This window comes from Fringilla coelebs, assembly GCF_963513975.1.
Source record: "Fringilla coelebs genome assembly, chromosome: 23".
Lineage (NCBI taxonomy): Eukaryota > Metazoa > Chordata > Aves > Passeriformes > Fringillidae > Fringilla > Fringilla coelebs.
The window spans coordinates 9,130,007-9,151,920 of NC_140049.1; positions in this window are offsets into that span (position 1 = coordinate 9,130,007).

A 21,914-nucleotide genomic window follows, 5' to 3' on the forward strand; every position below is an offset into this window, starting at 1 on the left:
CAATGGTTCAGGGTCCTGCGGCCTTAAATTGCCGGGTGCCACCTGAAATTGCGCCTCTCGCAGGATGCCTCCCAGACGCAAGGTGGCACCAGTACCAGCTTGGTCTGGTTTAAGAGTGCCAAGTGGGTCCTGGAAACTGACACCCAGAACAGTGGCTTGTGAGTTTTGTTTTCCAGGGAAAAAGCCTGTACAATGGTTCAGGGTCCTGCGGCCTTAAATTGCCGGGTGCCTCCTGGAATTCGGCCTCTCGCAGGATGCCTCCAAGACGCAAAATGGCACCAGTGCCAACTTGGTCTGGTTTAAGAGTGTGAAGTGGGTCCTGAAAACTGACACCCAGAACAGTGGCTTGTGAGTTTTGTTTCCCAGGGGAAAAGCCTGTACAATGGTTCAGGGTCCTGCGGCCTTAAATTGCCGGGTGCCACCTGGAATTGCACCTCTCGCAGGATGCCTCCCAGACGCAAGGTGGCACCAGTGCCAACTTGGTCTGGTTTGAGAGTGCCAGGTGCCTCCTGCAAACTGACACCCAGAACAATGGCTTCTGAATTTTTTTTTCCAGGGAAAAAGCCTGTAGAAAGTTTTTGGGTCCTGCGGCCTTAATATGCCGGGTGCCTCCTGGAATTCCGCCTCTCGCAGGATGCCTCCCAGACGCAAGGTGGCACCAGTGCCAACTTGGTCTGGTTTGAGAGTGCCAAGTGGGTCCTGAAAACTGACACCCAGAACAGTGGCTTGTGAGTTTTGTTGCCCAGGGAAAAAGCCTGTAGAATTGTTCAGGGGCCTGCGGCCTTAAATTGCTGGGTGCCTCCTGGAATTCGGCCTCTCGCAGGATGCCTCCCAGACACAAGGTGGCACCAGTACCAACTTGGTCTTGTTTAAGAGTGCCAAGTGGGTCCTGAAAACTGACGCGCAGAACAGTGGCTTCTGAGTTTTGTTTCCCAGAGAAAAAGCCTATACAGTAGTTCAGGGTCCTGCGGCCTTGAATTGCCGGGTGCCTCCTGGAATTGCGACTCTCGCAGGATGCCACCCAGACGCAAGGTGGCACCAGTGCCAACTTGGTCTGGTTTAAGAGTGCCAAGTGGGTCCTGAAAACTGACACCCAGAACAGTGGCTTGTGAGTTTTGTTTCCCAGGGAAAAAGCCTGTACAATGGTTCAGGGTCCTGCGGCCTTAAATTGCCGGGTGCCTCCTGGAATTCCGCAACTCGCCAGGTGTTTCCCAGACGCTAAGCAACACCAGTGCCAACTTGGTCTGATTTAAGAGTGCCAAGTGGGTCCTGGAAACTGACACCCAGAACAGTGGCTTGTGAGTTTTGTTTCCCAGGGAAAAAGCCTGTACAATGGTTCAGGGTCCTGCGGCCTTAAATTGCCGGGTGCCTCCTGGAATTCCGCCTCTCGCAGGATGCCTCCAAGACGCAAAATGGCACCAGTGCCAACTTGGTCTGGTTTGAGAGTGCCAAGTGGCTCCTGCAAACGGACACCCAGAACAGTGGCTTGTGAATTTTGTTTCCCAGGGAAAAAGCCTGTACAGTGGTTCAGGGTCCTGCGGACTTAAATTGCCGGGTGCCTTCTGGAATTCGGCCACTCGCAGGATGCCTCCTAGACGCAAGGTGGCACCAGTTCCAACTTGGTCTGGTTTAAGAGTGCCAAGTGGGTCCTGAAAACTGACACCCAGAACAGTGGCTTGTGAGTTTTGTTTCCCAGGGAAAAAGCCTGTACAATGGTTCAGGGGCCTGAGGCCTTAAATTACCAGGTGCCTCCTGGAATTCGGCCTCTCGCAGGATGCCTCTCAGACACAAGGTGGCACCAGTTCCAACTTGGTCTTGTTTAAGAGTGCCAAGTGGGTCCTGAAAACTGACACCCAGAACAGTGGCTTGTGAGTTTTGTTTCCCAGGGAAAAAGCCTGTACAATGGTTCAGGGTCCTGCGGCCTTAAATTGCCGGGTGCCTCCTGGAATTGCGCCTCTCGCTGGATGCCTCCCAGACGCAAGTTGGCACCAGTGCCAAGTTGGTCTTCTTTGCGAGTGTCAAGTGGGTCCTGAAAACTGACACCCAGAACAGTGGCTTGTGAGTTTTGTTTCCCAGGGAAAAAGCCTGTACAATGGTTCAGGGTCCTGCGGCCTTAAATTGCCGGGTGCCACCTGAAATTGCGCCTCTCGCAGGATGCCTCCCAGACGCAAGGTGGCACCAGTGCCAGCTTGGTCTTGTTTAAGAGTGCCATGTGGGTCCTGCAAACTGACACCCAGAACAGTGGCTTGTGAGTTTTGTTTCCCAGGGAAAAAGCCTGTACAATGGTTCAGGGTCCTGCGTACTTAAATTGCCGGGTGCCTCCTGGAATTCGGCCTCTCGCAGGATGCCTCCAAGACGCAAAATGACACCATTTCCAACTTGGTCTGGTTTGAGAGTGTCAAGTGGGTCCTGAAAACTGACACCCAGAACAGTGGCTTGTGAGTTTTGTTGCCCAGGGGAAAAGCCTGTACAATGGTTCAGGGTCCTGCGGCCTTAAATTGCCGGGTGCCTCCTGGAATTGCACCTCTCGCAGGATGCCTCCCAGACGCAAGGTGGCACCAGTGCCAACTTGGTCTGGTTTGAGAGTGCCAGGTGCCTCCTGCAAACTGACACCCAGAACAATGGCTTCTGAATTTTTTTTTTCAGGGAAAAAGCCTGTAGAAAGGTTTTGGGTCCTGCGGCCTTAATATGCCGGGTGCCTCCTGGAATTCCGCCTCTCGCAGGATGCCTCCCAGACGCAAGGTGGCACCAGTGCCAACTTGGTCTGGTTTGAGAGTGCCAAGTGGGTCCTGAAAACTGACACCCAGAACAGTGGCTTGTGAGTTTTGTTTCCCAGGGAAAAAGCCTGTACAATGGTTCAGGGGCCTGAGGCCTTAAATTGCTGGGTGCCTCCTGGAATTCGGACTCTCGCAGGGTGCCTCCCAGAGGCAAAATGACACCATTTCCAACTTGGTCTGGTTTGAGAGTGTCAAGTGGGTCCTGAAAACTGACACCCAGAACAGTGGCTTGTGTGTTTTGTTTCCCAGGGAAAAAGCCTGTACAATGGTTCAGGGTCCTGCGGCCTTAAATTGCCGGGTGCCTCCTGGAATTCCGCAACTCGCCAGGTGTTTCCCAGACGCTAAGCAACACCAGTGCCAACTTGGTCTGGTTTAAGAGTGCCAAGTGGGTCCTGAAAACTGACACCCAGAACAGTGGCTTGTGAGTTTTGTTTCCCAGGGAAAAAGCCTGTACAATGGTTCAGGTTCCTGCGGCCTTAAATTGCCGGGTGCCTCCTGGAATTCGGCGTCTTGCAAGATGCCTCCCAGACGCAAGGTGGCACCAGTGCCAACTTGGTCTTGTTTGAGAGTGCCAAGTGGGTCCTGAAAACTGACACCCAGAACAGTGGCTTGTGAATTTTTTTTTCCAGGGAAAAAGCCTGTAGAATGGTTCAGGGTCCTGCGGCCTTAAATTGCCGGGTGCCTCCTGGAATTCCGCCTCTCGCAGGATGCCTCCCAGACGCAAGGTGGCACCAGTGCCAACTTGGTCTGGTTTGAGAGTGCCAGGTGCCTCCTACAAACTGACACCCAGAACAATGGCTTGTGAGTTTTGTTTCCCAGGGAAAAAGCCTGTACAATGGTTCAGAGGCCTGAGGCCTTAAATTGCTGGGTGCCTCCTGGAATTCGGACTCTCGCAGGGTGCCTCCCAGAGGCAAAATGACATCATTTCCAACTTGGTCTGGTTTGAGAGTGTCAAGTGCGTCCTGAAAACTGACACCCAGAACAGTGGCTTGTGAGTTTTGTTTCCCAGGGAAAAAGCCTGTACAATGGTTCAGGGTCCTGCGGCCTTAAATTGCCGGGTGCCTCCTGGAATTCGGCCTCTCGCAGGATGCCTCCCAGACGCAAGGTGGCACCAGTTCCAACTTGGTAGGGTTTAAGAGTGCCAAGTGGGTCCTGAAAACTGACACCCAGAACAGTGGCTTGTGAGTTTTGTTTCCCAGGGAAAAAGCCTGTAGAATTGTTCAGGGGCCTGAGGCCTTAAATTGCCGGGTGCCTCCTGGAATTCGGCCTCTCGCAGGATGACTCCCAGACACAAGGTGGCACCAGTGCCAACTTGGTCTTGTTTAAGAGTGCCAAGTGGGTCCTGAAAACTGACACCCAGAACAGTGGCTTGTGAGTTTTGTCTCCCAGGGAAAAATCTTATACAGTGGTTCAGGGTCCTGCGGCCTTAAATTGCCGGGTGCCTCCTAAAATTGCGCCTCTCGCAGGATGCCTCCCAGACGCAAGGTGGCACCAGTGCCAACTTGGTCTGGTTTGAGAGTGCCAGGTGCATCCTGCAAACTGACACCCAGAACAATGGCTTCTGAATTTTTTTTTCCAGGGAAAAAGCTAGTTGAAAGGTTTTGGGTCCTGCGGCCTTAAATTGCCGGGTGCCTCCTGGAATTCGGCCTCTCGCAGGATGCCTCCCAGACGCAAGGTGGCACCAGTGCCAACTTGGTCTGGTTTGAGAGTGCAAAGTGCGTCCTGAAAACTGACACCCAGAACAGTGGCTTGTGAGTTTTGTTTCCCAGGGAAAAAGCCTGTACAATGGTTCAGGGTCCTGCGGCCTTAAATTGCCGGGTGCCTCCTGGAATTCCGCAACTCGCCAGGTGTTTCCCAGACGCTAAGCAACACCAGTGCAGCCTTGGTCTGATTTAAGAGTGTCAAGTGGGTCCTGGAAACTGACACCCAGAACAGTGGCTTGTGAGTTTTGTTTCCCAGGGAAAAAGCCTGTACAATGGTTCAGGGTCCTGCGGCCTTAAATTGCCAGGTGCCTCCTGGAATTCCGCCTCTCGCAGGATGCCTCCAAGACGCAAAATGGCACCAGTGCCAACTTGGTCTGGTTTGAGAGTGCCAGGTGGCTCCTGCAAACTGACACCCAGAACAGTGGCTTGTGAGTTTTGTTTCCCAGGGAAAAAGCCTGTACAATGGTTCAGGGTCCTGCAGAATTCAATTGCCGGGTGCCTCCTTGAATTCAGCCAATCGCAGGATGCCTCCCAGACGCAAGGTGGCACCAGTTCCAACTTGGTCTGGTTAAAGAGTGCCAAGTGGGTCCTGAAAACTGACACCCAGAACAGTGGCTTGTGAGTTTTGTTTCCCAGGGAAAAAGCCTGTACAATGGTTCAGGGGCCTGAGGCCTTAAATTGCCAGGTGCCTCCTGGAATTCAGCCTCTCGCAGGATGCCTCTCAGACACAAGGTGGCACCAGTTCCAGCTTGGTCTGGTTTAAGAGTGCCAAGTGGGTCCTGAAAACTGACACCCAGAACAGTGGCTTGTGAGTTTTGTTTCCCAGGGAAAAAGCCTGTACAATGGTTCAGGTTCCTGCGGCCTTAAATTGCCGGGTGCCTCCTGGAATTCGGCGTCTTGCAAGATGCCTCCCAGACGCAAGGTGGCACCAGTGCCAACTTGGTCTTGTTTGAGAGTGCCAAGTGGGTCCTGAAAACTGACACCCAGAACAGTGGCTTGTGAATTTTTTTTTCCAGGGAAAAAGCCTGTAGAATGGTTCAGGGTCCTGCGGCCTTAAATTGCCGGGTGCCTCCTGGAATTCCGCCTCTCGCAGGATGCCTCCCAGACGCAAGGTGGCACCAGTGCCAACTTGGTCTGGTTTGAGAGTGCCAGGTGCCTCCTACAAACTGACACCCAGAACAATGGCTTGTGAGTTTTGTTTCCCAGGGAAAAAGCCTGTACAATGGTTCAGAGGCCTGAGGCCTTAAATTGCTGGGTGCCTCCTGGAATTCGGACTCTCGCAGGGTGCCTCCCAGAGGCAAAATGACATCATTTCCAACTTGGTCTGGTTTGAGAGTGTCAAGTGCGTCCTGAAAACTGACACCCAGAACAGTGGCTTGTGAGTTTTGTTTCCCAGGGAAAAAGCCTGTACAATGGTTCAGGGTCCTGCGGTCTTAAATTGCCGGGTGCCACCTGAAATTGCGCCTCTCGCAGGATGCCTCCCAGACGCAAGGTGGCACCAGTACAAGCTTGGTCTGGTTTAAGAGTGCCAAGTGCGTCCTGGAAACTGACACCCAGAACAGTGGCTTGTGAGTTTTGTTTCCCAGGGAAAAAGCCTGTACAATGGTTCAGGGTCCTGCGGCCTTAAATTGCCGGGTGCCTCCTGGAATTCGGCCTCTCGCAGGATGCCTCCAAGACGCAAAATGGCACCAGTGTCAACTTGGTCTGGTTTGAGAGTGTGAAGTGGGTCCTGAAAACTGACACCCAGAACAGTGGCTTGTGAGTTTTGTTGCCCAGGGGAAAAGCCTGTACAATGGTTCAGGGTCCTGCGGCCTTAAATTGCCGGGTGCCACCTGGAATTGCACCTCTCGCAGGATGCCTCCCAGACGCAAGGTGGCACCAGTGCCAACTTGGTCTGGTTTGAGAGTGCCAGGTGCCTCCTGCAAACTGACACCCAGAACAATGGCTTCTGAATTTTTTTTTCCAGGGAAAAAGCCTGTAGAAAGTTTTTGGTACCTGCGGCCTTAATATGCCGGGTGCCTCCTGGAATTCCGCCTCTCGCAGGATGCCTCCCAGACGCAAGGTGGCACCAGTGCCAACTTGGTCTGGTTTGAGAGTGCCAAGTGGGTCCTGAAAACTGACACCCAGAACAGTGGCTTGTGAGTTTTGTTTCCCAGGGAAAAAGCCTGTAGAATTGTTCAGGGGCCTGAGGCCTTAAATTGCTGCGTGCCTCCTGGAATTCGGCCTCTTGCAGGATGCCTCCCAGACACAAGGTGGCACCAGTGCCAACTTGGTCTTGTTTAAGAGTGCCAAGTGGGTTCTGAAAACTGACGCGCAGAACAGTGGCTTGTGAGTTTTGTTTCCCAGAGAAAAAGCCTATACAGTGGTTCAGGGTCCTGCGGCCTTGAATTGCCGGGTGCCTCCTGGAATTGCGCCTCTCGCAGGATGCCTCCCAGACGCAAGGTGGCACCAGTGCCAACTTGGTCTGGTTTGAGAGTGCCAAGTGGGTCCTGAAAACTGACACCCAGAACAGTGGCTTGTGAGTTTTGTTTCCCAGGGAAAAAGCCTGTACAATGGTTCAGGGTCCTGCGGCCTTAAATTGCCGGGTGCCTCCTGGAATTCCGCAACTCGCCAGGTGTTTCCCAGACGCTAAGCAACACCAGTGCCAACTTGGTCTGATTTAAGAGTGCCAAGTGGGTCCTGGAAACTGACACCCAGAACAGTGGCTTGTGAGTTTTGTTTCCCAGGGAAAAAGCCTGTACAATGGTTCAGGGTCCTGCGGCCTTAAATTGTTGGGTGCCACCTGGAATTGCGCCTCTCGCAGGATGCCTCCCAGACGCAAGGTGGCACCAGTGCCAACTTGGTCTGGTTTGAGAGTGCCAAGTGGGTCCTGAAAACTGACACCCAGAACAGTGGCTTGTGAGTTTTCTTTCCCAGGGAAAAAGCCTGTAAAATGGTTCAGGGTCCTGCGGCCTTAAATTGCCGGGTGCCTCCTGGAGATCCTCCTCTCACAGGATGCCTCCCAGGCGCAACATGACACCAGTGCCAACTTGGTCTGGTTTGAGAGTGCCAGGTGCCTCCTGCAAACTGACACCCAGAACAATGGCTTCTGAATTTTTTTTTCCAGGAAAAAGCCTGTAGAAAGGTTTTGGGTCCTGCGGCTATAATATGCCGGGTGCCTCCTGGAATTCCGCCTCTCGCAGGATGCCTCCCAGACGCAAGGTGGCACCAGTGCCAACTTGGTCTGGTTTGAGAGTGCCAAGTGGGTCCTGAAAACTGACACCCAGAACAGTGGCTTGTGAGTTTTGTTTCCCAGGGAAAAAGCCTGTACAATGGTTCAGGGGCCTGAGGCCTTAAATTGCTGGGTGCCTCCTGGAATTCGGACTCTCGCAGGGTGCCTCCCAGACGCAAGGTGGCACCAGTGCCAGCTTGGTCTTGTTTAAGAGTGTCAAGTGGGTCCTGAAAACTGACACCCAGAACAGTGGCTTGTGAGTTTTGTTTCCCAGGGAAAAAGCCTGTACAATGGTTCAGGGTCCTGCGGCCTTAAATTGCCGGGTGCCTCCTGGAATTCCGCAACTCGCCAGGTGTTTCCCAGACGCTAAGCAACACCAGTGCCAACTTGGTCTGGTTTAAGAGTGCCAAGTGGGTCCTGAAAACTGACACCCAGAACAGTGGCTTGTGAGTTTTGTTTCCCAGGGAAAAAGCCTGTACAATGGTTCAGGGTCCTGCGGCCTTTAATTGCCGGGTGCTTCCTGGAATTTCGCATCTCGCCAGATGTTTCCCAGACGCTAAGCAACACCAGTGCCAACTTGGTCTCGTTTAAGAGTGCCAAGTGGGTCCTGAAAACTGACACCCAGAACAGTGGCTTGTGAGTTTTGTTTCCCAGGGAAAAAGCCTGTAGAATGATTCAGGGTCCTGCGGCCTTAAATTGCCGGGTGCCTCCTGGAATTCCGCCTCTCGCAGGATGCCTCCCAGACGCAAGGTGGCACCAGTGCCAACTTGGTCTGGTTTGAGAGTGCCAAGTGGGTCCTGAAAACTGACACCCAGAACAGTGGCTTGTGAGTTTTGTTTCCCAGGGAAAAAGCCTGTACAATGGTTCAGGGGCCTGAGGCCTTAAATTGCCGGGTGCCTCCTGGAATTCGGACTCTCGCAGGGTGCCTCCCAGAGGCAAAATGACACCATTTCCAACTTGGTCTGGTTTGAGAGTGTCAAGTGCGTCCTGAAAACTGACACCCAGAACAGTGGCTTGTGAGTTTTGTTGCCCAGGGAAAAAGCCTGTACAATGGTTCAGGGTCCTGCGGCCTTAAATTGCCGGGTGCCTCCTGGAATTCCGCCTCTCGCAGGATGCCTCCCAGACGCAAGGTGGCACCAGTTCCAACTTGGTAGGGTTTAAGAGTGCCAAGTGGGTCCTGAAAACTGACACCCAGAACAGTGGCTTGTGAGTTTTGTTTCCCAGGGAAAAAGCCTGTAGAATTGTTCAGGGTCCTGCGGCCTTAAATTGCCGGGTGCCTCCTGGAATTCGGCCTCTCGCAGGATGCCTCCCAGACACAAGGTGGCACCAGTGCCAACTTGGTCTTGTTTAAGAGTGCCAAGTGGGTCCTGAAAACTGACACCCAGAACAGTGGCTTGTGAGTTTTGTTTCCCAGGGAAAAAGCTTATACAGTGGTTCAGGGTCCTGCGGCCTTAAATTGCCGGGTGCCTCCTGGAATTGCGCCTCTCGCCGGATGCCTCCCAGACGCAAGGTGGCACCAGTGCCAACTTGGTCTGGTTTGAGAGTGCCAGGTGCCTCCTGCAAACTGACACCCAGAACAATGGCTTCTGAATATTTTTTTCCAGGGAAAAAGCCTGTAGAATGGTTTTGGGTCCTGCGGCCATAAATTGCCGGGTGCCTCCTGGAATTCCGCCTCTCGCAGGATGCCTCCCAGACGCAAGGTGGCACCAGTGCCAACTTGGTCTTCTTTGCGAGTGTCAAGTGGGTCCTGAAAACTGACACCCAGAACAATGGCTTCTGAATTTTTTTTTCCAGGGAAAAAGCCTGTAGAAAGGTTTTGGGTCCCGCGGCCTTAAATTGCCGGGTGCCTCCTGGAATTCCGCAACTCGCCAGGTGTTTCCCCGACGCTAAGCAACACCAGTGCCAACTTGGTCTGATTTAAGAGTGCCAAGTGGGTCCTGGAAATTGACACCCAGAACAGTGGCTTGTGAGTTTTGTTGCCCAGGGAAAAAGCCTGTACAGGGTCCTGCGGCCTTAAATTGCCGGGTGCCTCCTGGAATTCCGCCTCTCGCAGGATGCCTCCCAGACGCAAAATGGCACCAGTGCCAACTTGGTCTGGTTTGAGAGTGCCAAGTGGGTCCTGAAAACTGACACCCAGAACAGTGGCTTGTGAGTTTTGTTTCCCAGGGAACAAGCCTGTACAATGGTTCAGGGTCCTGCGGACTTCAATTGCCGGGTGCCTCCTGGAATTCAGCCACTCGCAGGATGCCTCCCAGACGCAAGGTGGCACCAGTTCCAACTTGGTCTGGTTTAAGAGTACCAAGTGGCTCCTGAAAACTGACACCCAGAACAGTGGCTTGTGAGTTTTGTTTCCCAGGGAAAAAGCCTGTACAATGGTTCAGGGGCCTGAGGCCTTAAATTGCCAGGTGCCTCCTGGAATTCGGCCTCTCGCAGGATGCCTCTCAGACACAAGGTGGCACCAGTTCAAACTTGGTCTGGTTTAAGAGTGCCAAGTGGGTCCTGAAAACTGACACCCAGAACAGTGGCTTGTGAGTTTTGTTGCCCAGGGAAAAAGCCTGTACAATGGTTCCGGGTCCTGCGGCCTTAAATTACCGGGTGCCACCTGAAATTGCGCCTCTCGCAGGATGCCTCCCAGACGCAAGGTGGCACCAGTGCCAGCTTGGTCTGGTTAAAGAGTGCCAAGTGGGTCCTGGAAACTGACACCCAGAACAGTGGCTTGTGAGTTTTGTTGCGCAGGGAAAAAGCCTTTACAATGGTTCAGGGTCCTGCGGCCTTAAATTGCCGGGTGCCACCTGGAATTGCGCCTCTCGCAGGATGCCTCCCAGACGCAAGGTGGCACCAGTGCCAACTTGGTCTGGTTTGAGAGTGCCAGGTGCCTCCTGCAAACTGACACCCAGAACAATGGCTTCTGAATTTTTTTTTCCAGGGAAAAAGCCTGTAGAAAGGTTTTGGGTCCTGCGGCCTTAATATGCCGGGTGCCTCCTGGAATTCCGCCTCTCGCAGGATGCCTCCCAGACGCAAGGTGGCACCAGTGCCAACTTGGTCTGGTTTGAGAGTGCCAAGTGGGTCCTGAAAACTGACACCCAGAACAGTGGCTTGTGAGTTTTGTTTCCCAGGGAAAAAGCCTGTACAATGGTTCAGGGGCCTGAGGCCTTAAATTGCTGGGTGCCTCCTGGAATTCGGACTCTCGCAGGGTGCCTCCCAGAGGCAAAATGACACCATTTCCAACTTGGTCTGGTTTGAGAGTGCCAAGTGCGTCCTGAAAACTGACACCCAGAACAGTGGCTTGTGAGTTTTGTTGCCCAGGGAAAAAGCCTGTACAATGGTTCAGGGTCCTGCGGCCTTAAATTGCCGGGTGCCTCCTGGAATTCCGCCTCTCGCAGGATGCCTCCCAGACGCAAGGTGGCACCAGTTCCAACTTGGTAGGGTTTAAGAGTGCCAAGTGGGTCCTGAAAACTGACACCCAGAACAGTGGCTTGTGAGTTTTGTTTCCCAGGGAAAAAGCCTGTAGAATTGTTCAGGGTCCTGCGGCCTTAAATTGCCGGGTGCCTCCTGGAATTCGGCCTCTCGCAGGATGCCTCCCAGACACAAGGTGGCACCAGTGCCAACTTGGTCTTGTTTAAGAGTGCCAAGTGGGTCCTGAAAACTGACACCCAGAACAGTGGCTTGTGAGTTTTGTTTCCCAGGGAAAAAGCTTATACAGTGGTTCAGGGTCCTGCGGCCTTAAATTGCCGGGTGCCTCCTGGAATTGCGCCTCTCGCCGGATGCCTCCCAGACGCAAGGTGGCACCAGTGCCAACTTGGTCTGGTTTGAGAGTGCCAGGTGCCTCCTGCAAACTGACACCCAGAACAATGGCTTCTGAATATTTTTTTCCAGGGAAAAAGCCTGTAGAATGGTTTTGGGTCCTGCGGCCTTAAATTGCCGGGTGCCTCCTGGAATTGCGCCTCTCGCAGGATGCCTCCCAGACGCAAGGTGGCACCAGTGCCAACTTGGTCTTCTTTGCGAGTGTCAAGTGGGTCCTGAAAACTGACACCCAGAACAATGGCTTCTGAATTTTTTTTTCCAGGTAAAAAGCCTGTAGAAAGGTTTTGGGTCCCGCGGCCTTAAATTGCCGGGTGCCTCCTGGAATTCCGCAACTCGCCAGGTGTTTCCCCGACGCTAAGCAAGACCAGTGCCAACTTGGTCTGATTTAAGAGTGCCAAGTGGGTCCTGGAAACTGACACCCAGAACAGTGGCTTGTGAGTTTTGTTGCCCAGGGAAAAAGCCTGTACAGGGTCCTGCGGCCTTAAATTGCCGGGTGCCTCCTGGAATTCCGCCTCTCGCAGGATGCCTCCCAGACGCAAAATGGCACCAGTGCCAACTTGGTCTGGTTTGAGAGTGCCAAGTGGGTCCTGAAAACTGACACCCAGAACAGTGGCTTGTGAGTTTTGTTTCCCAGGGAAAAAGCCTGTACAATGGTTCAGGGTCCTGCGGACTTCAATTGCCGGGTGCCTCCTGGAATTCAGCCACTCGCAGGATGCCTCCCAGACGCAAGGTGGCACCAGTTCCAACTTGGTCTGGTTTAAGAGTACCAAGTGGCTCCTGAAAACTGACACCCAGAACAGTGGCTTGTGAGTTTTGTTTCCCAGGGAAAAAGCCTGTACAATGGTTCAGGGGCCTGAGGCCTTAAATTGCCAGGTGCCTCCTGGAATTCGGCCTCTCGCAGGATGCCTGTCAGACACAAGGTGGCACCAGTTCAAACTTGGTCTGGTTTAAGAGTGCCAAGTGGGTCCTGAAAACTGACACCCAGAACAGTGGCTTGTGAGTTTTGTTGCCCAGGGAAAAAGCCTGTACAATGGTTCCGGGTCTTGCGGCCTTAAATTACCGGGTGCCACCTGAAATTGCGCCTCTCGCAGGATGCCTCCCAGACGCAAGGTGGCACCAGTGCCAGCTTGGTCTGGTTTAAGAGTGCCAAGTGGGTCCTGGAAACTGACACCCAGAACAGTGGCTTGTGAGTTTTGTTGCGCAGGGAAAAAGCCTTTACAATGGTTCAGGGTCCTGCGGCCTTAAATTGCCGGGTGCCACCTGGAATTGCGCCTCTCGCAGGATGCCTCCCAGACGCAAGGTGGCACCAGTGCCAACTTGGTCTGGTTTGAGAGTGCCAGGTGCCTCCTGCAAACTGACACCCAGAACAATGGCTTCTGAATTTTTTTTTCCAGGGAAAAAGCCTGTAGAAAGGTTTTGGGTCCTGCGGCCTTAATATGCCGGGTGCCTCCTGGAATTCCGCCTCTCGCAGGATGCCTCCCAGACGCAAGGTGGCACCAGTGCCAACTTGGTCTGGTTTGAGAGTGCCAAGTGGGTCCTGAAAACTGACACCCAGAACAGTGGCTTGTGAGTTTTGTTTCCCAGGGAAAAAGCCTGTACAATGGTTCAGGTTCCTGCGGCCTTAAATTGCCGGGTGCCTCCTGGAATTCGGACTCTCGCAGGGTGCCTCCCAGAGGCAAAATGACACCATTTCCAACTTGGTCTGGTTTGAGAGTGCCAAGTGCGTCCTGAAAACTGACACCCAGAACAGTGGCTTGTGAGTTTTGTTGCCCAGGGAAAAAGCCTGTAAAATGGTTCAGGGTCCTGCGGCCTTAAATTGCGGGGTGCCTCCTGGAATTCCGCAACTCGCCAGGTGTTTCCCAGACGCTAAGCAACACCAGTGCCAACTTGGTCTGGTTTAAGAGTGCCATGTGGGTCCTGCAAACTGACACCCAGAACAGTGGCTTGTGAGTTTTGTTTCCCAGGGAAAAAGCCTGTACAATGGTTCAGGTTCCTGCGGCCTTAAATTGCCGGGTGCCTCCTGGAATTCGGCCTCTCGCAAGATACCTCCCAGACGCAAGGTGGCACCAGTGCCAACTTGGTCTTGTTTGAGAGTGCCAAGTGGGTCCTGCAAACTGACACCCAGAACAGTGGCTTGTGAGTTTTGTTTCCCAGGGAAAAAGCCTGTAGAATTGTTCAGGGTCCTGCGGCCTTAAATTGCCGGGTGCCTCCTGGAATTCGGCCTCTCGCAGGATGCCTCCCAGACACAAGGTGGCACCAGTGCCAACTTGGTCTTGTTTAAGAGTGCCAAGTGGGTCCTGAAAACTGACACCCAGAGCAGTGGCTTGTGAGTTTTGTTTCCCAGGGAAAAAGCTTATACAGTGGTTCAGGGTCCTGCGGCCTTAAATTGCCGGGTGCCTCCTGGAATTGCGCCTCTCGCCGGATGCCTCCCAGACGCAAGGTGGCACCAGTGCCAACTTGGTCTGGTTTGAGAGTGCCAAGTGGGTCCTGAAAACTGACACCCAGAACAATGGCTTCTGAATATTTTTTTCCAGGGAAAAAGCCTGTAGAATGGTTTTGGGTCCTGCGGCCATAAATTGCCGGGTGCCTCCTGGAATTCCGCCTCTCGCAGGATGCCTCCCAGACGCAAGGTGGCACCAGTGCCAACTTGGTCTTCTTTGCGAGTGTCAAGTGGGTCCTGAAAACTGACACCCAGAACAATGGCTTCTGAATTTTTTTTTCCAGGGAAAAAGCCTGTAGAAAGGTTTTGGGTCCCGCGGCCTTAAATTGCCGGGTGCCTCCTGGAATTCCGCAACTCGCCAGGTGTTTCCCCGACGCTAAGCAAGACCAGTGCCAACTTGGTCTGATTTAAGAGTGCCAAGTGGGTCCTGGAAACTGACACCCAGAACAGTGGCTTGTGAGTTTTGTTGCCCAGGGAAAAAGCCTGTACAGGGTCCTGCGGCCTTAAATTGCCGGGTGCCTCCTGGAATTCCGCCTCTCGCAGGATGCCTCCCAGACGCAAAATGGCACCAGTGCCAACTTGGTCTGGTTTGAGAGTGCCAAGTGGGTCCTGAAAACTGACACCCAGAACAGTGGCTTGTGAGTTTTGTTTCCCAGGGAACAAGCCTGTACAATGGTTCAGGGTCCTGCGGACTTCAATTGCCGGGTGCCTCCTGGAATTCAGCCACTCGCAGGATGCCTCCCAGACGCAAGGTGGCACCAGTTCCAACTTGGTCTGGTTTAAGAGTACCAAGTGGCTCCTGAAAACTGACACCCAGAACAGTGGCTTGTGAGTTTTGTTTCCCAGGGAAAAAGCCTGTACAATGGTTCAGGGGCCTGAGGCCTTAAATTGCTGGGTGCCTCCTGGAATTCGGACTCTCGCAGGGTGCCTCCCAGAGGCAAAATGACACCATTTCCAACTTGGTCTGGTTTGAGAGTGCCAAGTGCGTCCTGAAAACTGACACCCAGAACAGTGGCTTGTGAGTTTTGTTGCCCAGGGAAAAAGCCTGTACAATGGTTCAGGGTCCTGCGGCCTTAAATTGCCGGGTGCCTCCTGGAATTCCGCCTCTCGCAGGATGCCTCCCAGACGCAAGGTGGCACCAGTTCCAACTTGGTAGGGTTTAAGAGTGCCAAGTGGGTCCTGAAAACTGACACCCAGAACAGTGGCTTGTGAGTTTTGTTTCCCAGGGAAAAAGCCTGTAGAATTGTTCAGGGTCCTGCGGCCTTAAATTGCCGGGTGCCTCCTGGAATTCGGCCTCTCGCAGGATGCCTCCCAGACACAAGGTGGCACCAGTGCCAACTTGGTCTTGTTTAAGAGTGCCAAGTGGGTCCTGAAAACTGACACCCAGAACAGTGGCTTGTGAGTTTTGTTTCCCAGGGAAAAAGCTTATACAGTGGTTCAGGGTCCTGCGGCCTTAAATTGCCGGGTGCCTCCTGGAATTGCGCCTCTCGCCGGATGCCTCCCAGACGCAAGGTGGCACCAGTGCCAACTTGGTCTGGTTTGAGAGTGCCAGGTGCCTCCTGCAAACTGACACCCAGAACAATGGCTTCTGAATATTTTTTTCCAGGGAAAAAGCCTGTAGAATGGTTTTGGGTCCTGCGGCCTTAAATTGCCGGGTGCCTCCTGGAATTGCGCCTCTCGCAGGATGCCTCCCAGACGCAAGGTGGCACCAGTGCCAACTTGGTCTTCTTTGCGAGTGTCAAGTGGGTCCTGAAAACTGACACCCAGAACAATGGCTTCTGAATTTTTTTTTCCAGGTAAAAAGCCTGTAGAAAGGTTTTGGGTCCCGCGGCCTTAAATTGCCGGGTGCCTCCTGGAATTCCGCAACTCGCCAGGTGTTTCCCCGACGCTAAGCAAGACCAGTGCCAACTTGGTCTGATTTAAGAGTGCCAAGTGGGTCCTGGAAACTGACACCCAGAACAGTGGCTTGTGAGTTTTGTTGCCCAGGGAAAAAGCCTGTACAGGGTCCTGCGGCCTTAAATTGCCGGGTGCCTCCTGGAATTCCGCCTCTCGCAGGATGCCTCCCAGACGCAAAATGGCACCAGTGCCAACTTGGTCTGGTTTGAGAGTGCCAAGTGGGTCCTGAAAACTGACACCCAGAACAGTGGCTTGTGAGTTTTGTTTCCCAGGGAAAAAGCCTGTACAATGGTTCAGGGTCCTGCGGACTTCAATTGCCGGGTGCCTCCTGGAATTCAGCCACTCGCAGGATGCCTCCCAGACGCAAGGTGGCACCAGTTCCAACTTGGTCTGGTTTAAGAGTACCAAGTGGCTCCTGAAAACTGACACCCAGAACAGTGGCTTGTGAGTTTTGTTTCCCAGGGAAAAAGCCTGTACAATGGTTCAGGGGCCTGAGGCCTTAAATTGCCAGGTGCCTCCTGGAATTCGGCCTCTCGCAGGATGCCTGTCAGACACAAGGTGGCACCAGTTCAAACTTGGTCTGGTTTAAGAGTGCCAAGTGGGTCCTGAAAACTGACACCCAGAACAGTGGCTTGTGAGTTTTGTTGCCCAGGGAAAAAGCCTGTACAATGGTTCCGGGTCTTGCGGCCTTAAATTACCGGGTGCCACCTGAAATTGCGCCTCTCGCAGGATGCCTCCCAGACGCAAGGTGGCACCAGTGCCAGCTTGGTCTGGTTTAAGAGTGCCAAGTGGGTCCTGGAAACTGACACCCAGAACAGTGGCTTGTGAGTTTTGTTGCGCAGGGAAAAAGCCTTTACAATGGTTCAGGGTCCTGCGGCCTTAAATTGCCGGGTGCGACCTGGAATTGCGCCTCTCGCAGGATGCCTCCCAGACGCAAGGTGGCACCAGTGCCAACTTGGTCTGGTTTGAGAGTGCCAGGTGCCTCCTGCAAACTGACACCCAGAACAATGGCTTCTGAATTTTTTTTTCCAGGGAAAAAGCCTGTAGAAAGGTTTTGGGTCCTGCGGCCTTAATATGCCGGGTGCCTCCTGGAATTCCGCCTCTCGCAGGATGCCTCCCAGACGCAAGGTGGCACCAGTGCCAACTTGGTCTGGTTTGAGAGTGCCAAGTGGGTCCTGAAAACTGACACCCAGAACAGTGGCTTGTGAGTTTTGTTTCCCAGGGAAAAAGCCTGTACAATGGTTCAGGTTCCTGCGGCCTTAAATTGCCGGGTGCCTCCTGGAATTCGGACTCTCGCAGGGTGCCTCCCAGAGGCAAAATGACACCATTTCCAACTTGGTCTGGTTTGAGAGTGCCAAGTGCGTCCTGAAAACTGACACCCAGAACAGTGGCTTGTGAGTTTTGTTGCCCAGGGAAAAAGCCTGTAAAATGGTTCAGGGTCCTGCGGCCTTAAATTGCGGGGTGCCTCCTGGAATTCCGCAACTCGCCAGGTGTTTCCCAGACGCTAAGCAACACCAGTGCCAACTTGGTCTGGTTTAAGAGTGCCATGTGGGTCCTGCAAACTGACACCCAGAACAGTGGCTTGTGAGTTTTGTTTCCCAGGGAAAAAGCCTGTACAATGGTTCAGGTTCCTGCGGCCTTAAATTGCCGGGTGCCTCCTGGAATTCGGCCTCTCGCAAGATACCTCCCAGACGCAAGGTGGCACCAGTGCCAACTTGGTCTTGTTTGAGAGTGCCAAGTGGGTCCTGCAAACTGACACCCAGAACAGTGGCTTGTGAGTTTTGTTTCCCAGGGAAAAAGCCTGTAGAATTGTTCAGGGTCCTGCGGCCTTAAATTGCCGGGTGCCTCCTGGAATTCGGCCTCTCGCAGGATGCCTCCCAGACACAAGGTGGCACCAGTGCCAACTTGGTCTTGTTTAAGAGTGCCAAGTGGGTCCTGAAAACTGACACCCAGAGCAGTGGCTTGTGAGTTTTGTTTCCCAGGGAAAAAGCTTATACAGTGGTTCAGGGTCCTGCGGCCTTAAATTGCCGGGTGCCTCCTGGAATTGCGCCTCTCGCCGGATGCCTCCCAGACGCAAGGTGGCACCAGTGCCAACTTGGTCTGGTTTGAGAGTGCCAAGTGGGTCCTGAAAACTGACACCCAGAACAATGGCTTCTGAATATTTTTTTCCAGGGAAAAAGCCTGTAGAATGGTTTTGGGTCCTGCGGCCATAAATTGCCGGGTGCCTCCTGGAATTCCGCCTCTCGCAGGATGCCTCCCAGACGCAAGGTGGCACCAGTGCCAACTTGGTCTTCTTTGCGAGTGTCAAGTGGGTCCTGAAAACTGACACCCAGAACAATGGCTTCTGAATTTTTTTTTCCAGGGAAAAAGCCTGTAGAAAGGTTTTGGGTCCCGCGGCCTTAAATTGCCGGGTGCCTCCTGGAATTCCGCAACTCGCCAGGTGTTTCCCCGACGCTAAGCAAGACCAGTGCCAACTTGGTCTGATTTAAGAGTGCCAAGTGGGTCCTGGAAACTGACACCCAGAACAGTGGCTTGTGAGTTTTGTTGCCCAGGGAAAAAGCCTGTACAGGGTCCTGCGGCCTTAAATTGCCGGGTGCCTCCTGGAATTCCGCCTCTCGCAGGATGCCTCCCAGACGCAAAATGGCACCAGTGCCAACTTGGTCTGGTTTGAGAGTGCCAAGTGGGTCCTGAAAACTGACACCCAGAACAGTGGCTTGTGAGTTTTGTTTCCCAGGGAACAAGCCTGTACAATGGTTCAGGGTCCTGCGGACTTCAATTGCCGGGTGCCTCCTGGAATTCAGCCACTCGCAGGATGCCTCCCAGACGCAAGGTGGCACCAGTTCCAACTTGGTCTGGTTTAAGAGTACCAAGTGGCTCCTGAAAACTGACACCCAGAACAGTGGCTTGTGAGTTTTGTTTCCCAGGGAAAAAGCCTGTACAATGGTTCAGGGGCCTGAGGCCTTAAATTGCCAGGTGCCTCCTGGAATTCGGCCTCTCGCAGGATGCCTCTCAGACACAAGGTGGCACCAGTTCAAACTTGGTCTGGTTTAAGAGTGCCAAGTGGGTCCTGAAAACTGACACCCAGAACAGTGGCTTGTGAGTTTTGTTGCCCAGGGAAAAAGCCTGTACAATGGTTCCGGGTCCTGCGGCCTTAAATTACCGGGTGCCACCTGAAATTGCGCCTCTCGCAGGATGCCTCCCAGACGCAAGGTGGCACCAGTGCCAGCTTGGTCTGGTTTAAGAGTGCCAAGTGGGTCCTGGAAACTGACACCCAGAACAGTGGCTTGTGAGTTTTGTTGCGCAGGGAAAAAGCCTTTACAATGGTTCAGGGTCCTGCGGCCTTAAATTGCCGGGTGCCACCTGGAATTGCGCCTCTCGCAGGATGCCTCCCAGACGCAAGGTGGCACCAGTGCCAACTTGGTCTGGTTTGAGAGTGCCAGGTGCCTCCTGCAAACTGACACCCAGAACAATGGCTTCTGAATTTTTTTTTCCAGGGAAAAAGCCTGTAGAAAGGTTTTGGGTCCTGCGGCCTTAATATGCCGGGTGCCTCCTGGAATTCCGCCTCTCGCAGGATGCCTCCCAGACGCAAGGTGGCACCAGTGCCAACTTGGTCTGGTTTGAGAGTGCCAAGTGGGTCCTGAAAACTGACACCCAGAACAGTGGCTTGTGAGTTTTGTTTCCCAGGGAAAAAGCCTGTACAATGGTTCAGGGGCCTGAGGCCTTAAATTGCTGGGTGCCTCCTGGAATTCGGACTCTCGCAGGGTGCCTCCCAGAGGCAAAATGACACCATTTCCAACTTGGTCTGGTTTGAGAGTGCCAAGTGCGTCCTGAAAACTGACACCCAGAACAGTGGCTTGTGAGTTTTGTTGCCCAGGGAAAAAGCCTGTACAATGGTTCAGGGTCCTGCGGCCTTAAATTGCCGGGTGCCTCCTGGAATTCCGCCTCTCGCAGGATGCCTCCCAGACGCAAGGTGGCACCAGTTCCAACTTGGTCTGGTTTAAGAGTGCCAAGTGGGTCCTGAAAACTGACACCCAGAACAGTGGCTTGTGAGTTTTGTTTCCCAGGGAAAAAGCCTGTACAATGGTTCAGGGTCCTGCGGCCTTAAATTGCCGGGTGCCTCCTGGAATTCGGCCTCTCGCAGGATGCCTCCCAGACACAAGGTGGCACCAGTGCCAACTTGGTCTTGTTTAAGAGTGCCAAGTGGGTCCTGAAAACTGACACCCAGAACAGTGGCTTGTGAGTTTTGTTTCCCAGGGAAAAAGCTTATACAGTGGTTCAGGGTCCTGCGGCCTTAAATTGCCGGGTGCCTCCTGGAATTGCGCCTCTCGCCGGATGCCTCCCAGACGCAAGGTGGCACCAGTGCCAACTTGGTCTGGTTTGAGAGTGCCAGGTGCCTCCTGCAAACTGACACCGAGAACAATGGCTTCTGAATATTTTTTTCCAGGGAAAAAGCCTGTAGAATGGTTTTGGGTCCTGCGGCCTTAAATTGCCGGGTGCCTCCTGGAATTCCGCCTCTCGCAGGATGCCTCCCAGACGCAAGGTGGCACCAGTGCCAACTTGGTCTTCTTTGCGAGTGTCAAGTGGGTCCTGAAAACTGACACCCAGAACAATGGCTTCTGAATTTTTTTTTCCAGGGAAAAAGCCTGTAGAAAGGTTTTGGGTCCCGCGGCCTTAAATTGCCGGGTGCCTCCTGGAATTCCGCAACTCGCCAGGTGTTTCCCCGACGCTAAGCAAGACCAGTGCCAACTTCGTCTGATTTAAGAGTGCCAAGTGGGTCCTGGAAACTGACACCCAGAACAGTGGCTTGTGAGTTTTGTTGCCCAGGGAAAAAGCCTGTACAGGGTCCTGCGGCCTTAAATTGCCGGGTGCCTCCTGGAATTGCGCCTCTCGCAGGATGCCTCCCAGACGCAAAATGGCACCAGTGCCAACTTGGTCTGGTTTGAGAGTGCCAAGTGGGTCCTGAAAACTGACACCCAGAACAGTGGCTTGTGAGTTTTGTTTCCCAGGGAAAAAGCCTGTACAATGGTTCAGGTTCCTGCGGCCTTAAATTGCCGGGTGCCTCCTGGAATTCAGCCACTCGCAGGATGCCTCCCAGACGCAAGGTGGCACCAGTTCCAACTTGGTCTGGTTTAAGAGTACCAAGTGGGTCCTGAAAACTGACACCCAGAACAGTGGCTTGTGAGTTTTGTTTCCCAGGGAAAAAGCCTGTACAATGGTTCAGGGGCCTGAGGCCTTAAATTGCCAGGTGCCTCCTGGAATTCGGCCTCTCGCAGGATGCCTCTCAGACACAAGGTGGCACCAGTTCAAACTTGGTCTGGTTTAAGAGTGCCAAGTGGGTCCTGAAAACTGACACCCAGAACAGTGGCTTGTGAGTTTTGTTGCCCAGGGAAAAAGCCTGTACAATGGTTCCGGGTCCTGCGGCCTTAAATTACCGGGTGCCACCTGAAATTGCGCCTCTCGCAGGATGCCTCCCAGACGCAAGGTGGCACCAGTGCCAGCTTGGTCTGGTTTAAGAGTGCCAAGTGGGTCCTGGAAACTGACACCCAGAACAGTGGCTTGTGAGTTTTGTTGCGCAGGGAAAAAGCCTTTACAATGGTTCAGGGTCCTGCGGCCTTAAATTGCCGGGTGCCACCTGGAATTGCGCCTCTCGCAGGATGCCTCCCAGACGCAAGGTGGCACCAGTGCCAACTTGGTCTGGTTTGAGAGTGCCAGGTGCCTCCTGCAAACTGACACCCAGAACAATGGCTTCTGAATTTTTTTTTCCAGGGAAAAAGCCTGTAGAAAGGTTTTGGGTCCTGCGGCCTTAATATGCCGGGTGCCTCCTGGAATTCCGCCTCTCGCAGGATGCCTCCCAGACGCAAGGTGGCACCAGTGCCAACTTGGTCTGGTTTGAGAGTGCCAAGTGGGTCCTGAAAACTGACACCCAGAACAGTGGCTTGTGAGTTTTGTTTCCCAGGGAAAAAGCCTGTACAATGGTTCAGGGGCCTGAGGCCTTAAATTGCTGGGTGCCTCCTGGAATTCGGACTCTCGCAGGGTGCCTCCCAGAGGCAAAATGACACCATTTCCAACTTGGTCTGGTTTGA